The following is a 4,609-nucleotide window of genomic DNA, read 5'->3' as shown; positions in this document are numbered from 1 at the left end:
ATTAGATTACATATCTTCTAAAGAAAAACATACTGAGAAAGATGGAAGAAAAGATAGCACAATCAAAGGATGTTACTTATCAAGTCACCTATTTAATATGAATAAGCTGAAAAAAGATGAATAAAATTAAAACCAATGTAAAACTAAAACATTAAAATTGGAGAAATTTTTATCTACAAATCAAAAGTATTAATGTAGAATTCATAAAAACAAACAAAATAACCCATAGCAAAATAAAAACCAAATAATTACCCTTGTCTGAAAAGTATTCTGTTAAAACTAATGCAAAAATCAAAGCATAAAAATGAGTAATAAACAAAGAAAATACATGCTAATAAAGAAAGTTAATAAAATTGCAACTATATTTTCCAAGTGTGAGTAGTGATTTGTTAAAACAGATTAGAATAGTTTCCATGTCATTCCATCTTAATATACTTAAAGATTTTCCATTGCTTTAGAAAAAAATTTAATCTCCTTACAGGAGCCTACCAAACCCTGAATATTCTGTCACTGTTTACCTTTCTGAATGTATCAAAGGCCAGCCATTCTTTTACTCATTAATTTCTAGACTAACTTCTGAGCACACTAGTGCTTTCAAGACTAAAAGACAATTGGCATACTATTCCATCTATTTGGAATTCATTGCTCACAAGTCTGCCTGTTTTCTGCCTTTACATCTTTCAAGGCTTACATTAAGTCCTTCACTAAGTTTCTTTTATTTGACGTGACTTAGTAATATTTATTTTATAATCCTTTTTGGTTAAATTCATAGCACATCACTCAATGTGTAATTACACATTTGTTTATCATTGTTTATTTCTGTACTTAGAACCTGTTTACCTGTTTATTGTCTGAATCATGGAATGCTAAATTTCATAAAGCCAGGGACCTTACCTATCTGGTTTACCAGACTTAAGACAATATGTTGAACAGATGAGGTTCTTAGAAATTAATTGGAGGGTCAGAAGAGATGAAAAAGGGAGGTGAGTAACTTAACTGCTTTCTAAATTTATAATAATAGGTGCCTGGATTAAGAGAGAAAGTGAAAATTAAAAGAAAAGAATGGACTCAAATATGTTTTGGAGGTAGAATCAATCATGTGTAATCTAAAAATAATATATACATTAAATAACTAATACCCTAAGTATTATTATTTAATAATCCAAGTTAGGTATATATTTTGACCTTTTGCTCCATTCACTATACTGTGCTTATTATGGACACACACACACACAAACATACAGGGATGCGTGCACCCAGACACATGTGATTTCTCCTTGGTCTTAGATTATACATGATTGATTTTTTTAATGACTGATCCCTATTTTTGAAGTTATCTACAGTGCCATACCCTTAACTTGTATTCCAAATAACCTATAAAAATAAATTCTTCCTTTCCTTTGACTCCCACATTTGTCAATATCTTTATAGATTCTATGTAATTTAATTTCCAATATTCACATCTATGTTTTTTCTTGATGATGCAGATCAAATGTCAAATATTTTGGTGAATAATAGTTGCAATAATTTGCAATCCAGTACTTCATCTATGTTTTTCTCTTCTGACTATGGAGGGGATTTTTCTGTGTTACTGTTTAGATATTATCAGACTACCACAGAGTGTTATTTTTTCTATGTTCCCATAGTTTCCTTTCCTGACTAGATTAAATATAGCAGTCCTTTTGAAGGAATATGATGCAGTTTAGAATTAAGAATGAGCATAATGCTTAAGACCAAAAAATATTTTAAAGCAATATTAAATGACACAGCAAGGCCTAAAAGTCCTCTATTTTTATATCAGTCAGATAATTTGTTTTATGTAAGAGAATATTAACTTAAATTCAATCCAAAAGTAAAAAGGGTTTTCGTAGTTATTGGCTTAACTGCAAATAATTAAGGTTGGACATATTGCAAGTGATGCAGAATCAAGACTAAATTAGCATTTCTGTGATCCTCTTGGAATTTCATCACTCATTGTTCTGGCCTCATCATCTGAGTGACTGAAGCAATTTCATGTACCGTATTTATACACCAAACTTTTAAGGGGAAGACTATTTGTGGCCCAGACTTACCACATAATGTTCTGATATCCGCACTGATTTTTACTCTTGTATCAAAATTTGCAGACTGAATAATACATCTCATCCCATTGACTGGTTTAGGAGGGTGTATACTGAAGAAATCACCTTGACAAGATATGATTATGTTGAATAGTTCAGTGGTTTTCAATACTGGTTTTTATATTAGAATCATGTGTGAACAAAATATATTGATGTTAGGAATCTTGTCTTAGATCTACTCAATCAATCTCCAAACCTGAATATTTTCAAAAGCTCTTTTCAAACACACTGTTGTATAGCATAGACTGATATCCCCTTAGGTTTAGATTTAGTCCTTTAGAGATCACACTTATAACTGTGGATCAGATTTAATCCCATCCCACTGGACACTAAAGTTTGGCTAGTGAGAAAGTAGAGCTTTCTCTACTTTTCTCAGTAGTAGGAGAGAAAATTACCGAGGAGGGAAAAATCAACTTGTAAATACCTTAGTTCAAGTAGGGCAACATAATTTATTCCTTTTTTCACTATTCCATCTTCAGTAGTGTATAGTGTATAGTTGATTTTGTTTTGGAATCTTTGCAGAGCCAATCCAAGATGCAATATTGAGATACTTTCCATAATTACATTAAGTTAAAGTGTCACAGAATTGGTTGATTTGTTTGAATGTAAATTTGAGAAATTATAGTAAAAAAGAACTAATTGATATTGTTTACAACCATTTTTCCCCCCAATAAGTTTTTATTTTGATAATAATAAATTATACTACATTCATGGTGTAACCGAAAGTGGGGTCTGGCTGCTCGCACCTCAAAAGCCAGTAAAGAGGCAAGGTTGGTGGAAAGGAAAGTTTGCTTTACTTTGGATGCCAGCAACCTGGGGAGCAGGGTGAGGGTGACTGTCCAAAGTCTGACTCCTTGCCACTGACAGTCAGTGGGCAAGAGCTTTTATACATGGAGGGAGGGGGCTACATGTAAAAACCACACAGTCAGCTCTAACAGTCATCTTGAAATTGGTCATGTGGTGGTCTGACCAGCATCACCTTGATTGTTTTAAGTACAGTTAATCTTCAGTTCCAGGGTCAGTTTGTTCACATTTCCTTGAGGCCAATTCTCAGAACTGCAGCACCTTATGTCATGGCTACAGTCTGGTCATCATGTAGTTAACTTCTTCCACCTGGTGGGGGGTCTCAGTATCTACAAGACAGCTCACAGGATATGGCTCAGAATATTATCTATAGCCCTTGTGGAGTAGTTAAACATCCTTGACTTTGCTTAATGACTAAATTATTATTATTTAGTCCTGTTGGACTGTTTTCCTTTGTTTCTGCATTTCCTCACTTCTCTGATTAAACTTATTCTTTGGCTGAAGTTTTTTCACAGACAAAAGGCAGGCAGAGGACATTAGGGGAAAGGTCCATAGGGTCCTGCTCCTTTTCAATGGGATAGAAATCCAATGGAAATTTATATTCATTTAAAATTATATGTTCTTGAATTATTAAAGTGTTCATTTGTTCTCTTAATATTGACATTTAAAATTTTTTCTCTTAACTTAAAAATATGAGTAAAAGAGAATTTATGCATTTTGTTGTTAGCTTGAGAAAAAATGCTACATCAGTATAAACAGTTTGATAAGCACACTAAATCTCCTATCACATCAAAAAGTATGTTTTGCTTTGTGTGCTTTGCTTTGTGTACTATTTTCTATGGACTTTTGCTGGTGATACTGTTGTAAAATTCTCCAAGATCTAAAAAAGGCCTTGAATTTCTTTTGCTTCTGTTGCAAATCTATTAATAGGATGGGCAGAGAATTGTAATGCTTCATTGCTTTCAGCTGATGGAAGGAAATGAAAAGACCTCTTACTTTCAAAGCGGCATTGAAGCAAAATTACCTCAGATGTCCAGATATGGAATAAAGTAAAAATAGGATTTACTCTTTTTCTCAAGGCCTGAGAAGGATGCACATCTCTTTACAAAATGCAAGTATTTCAGAAATTTAAAATTTTGAAGCAATTTCATTTGCTTCAAATAAAGTAAGAATGGTATGACTGTGTACTTAGTGTCTATAATCAGCCATGAACCACATTTTTTATATAAACATGAGCTTGCTACATTGTGGCCCAATAAAGTCCACTACAGGAAAAATTCTAAATTACATAGGCTACAAAATTTCCTACCATTTCTCATATTATATAATAGCATTCAAAAACATTTATTTAGATTTAAAATGCCCAGCAACAATTTTCTCTTCAATAAATATAATTCTATAAGTACCAACTTACACATTATAGAGGATTTGGATATAAAAATAATTTGAAGAGCCACATGTCAAAATGCAAAGTCTGTCTCCAAAAGGTAGTTTTAGACCAATATTTATGTGAAAATGTAATAAACAGAGAAAATTAATTTACTCTTTATACAAACACTCTGTATATGTAGTTAATTTAATCTGTTTTATAAACGTGGAATTTTTTGTGTCTTCTTACTTTTTAATCTTTGACCAGCATATATTAGGTTCAGAACAGAGAACCGTATCTGCTTGTAAAATAGTAA

The sequence above is a fragment of the Lipotes vexillifer genome, unplaced genomic scaffold, assembly GCF_000442215.2.
Source record: "Lipotes vexillifer unplaced genomic scaffold, Lipotes_vexillifer_v1.1 scaffold1647, whole genome shotgun sequence".
NCBI lineage: Eukaryota > Metazoa > Chordata > Mammalia > Artiodactyla > Lipotidae > Lipotes > Lipotes vexillifer.
The sequence above is the reverse complement of the archived record's forward strand: the minus strand, read 5'-3'. Positions refer to the sequence as shown.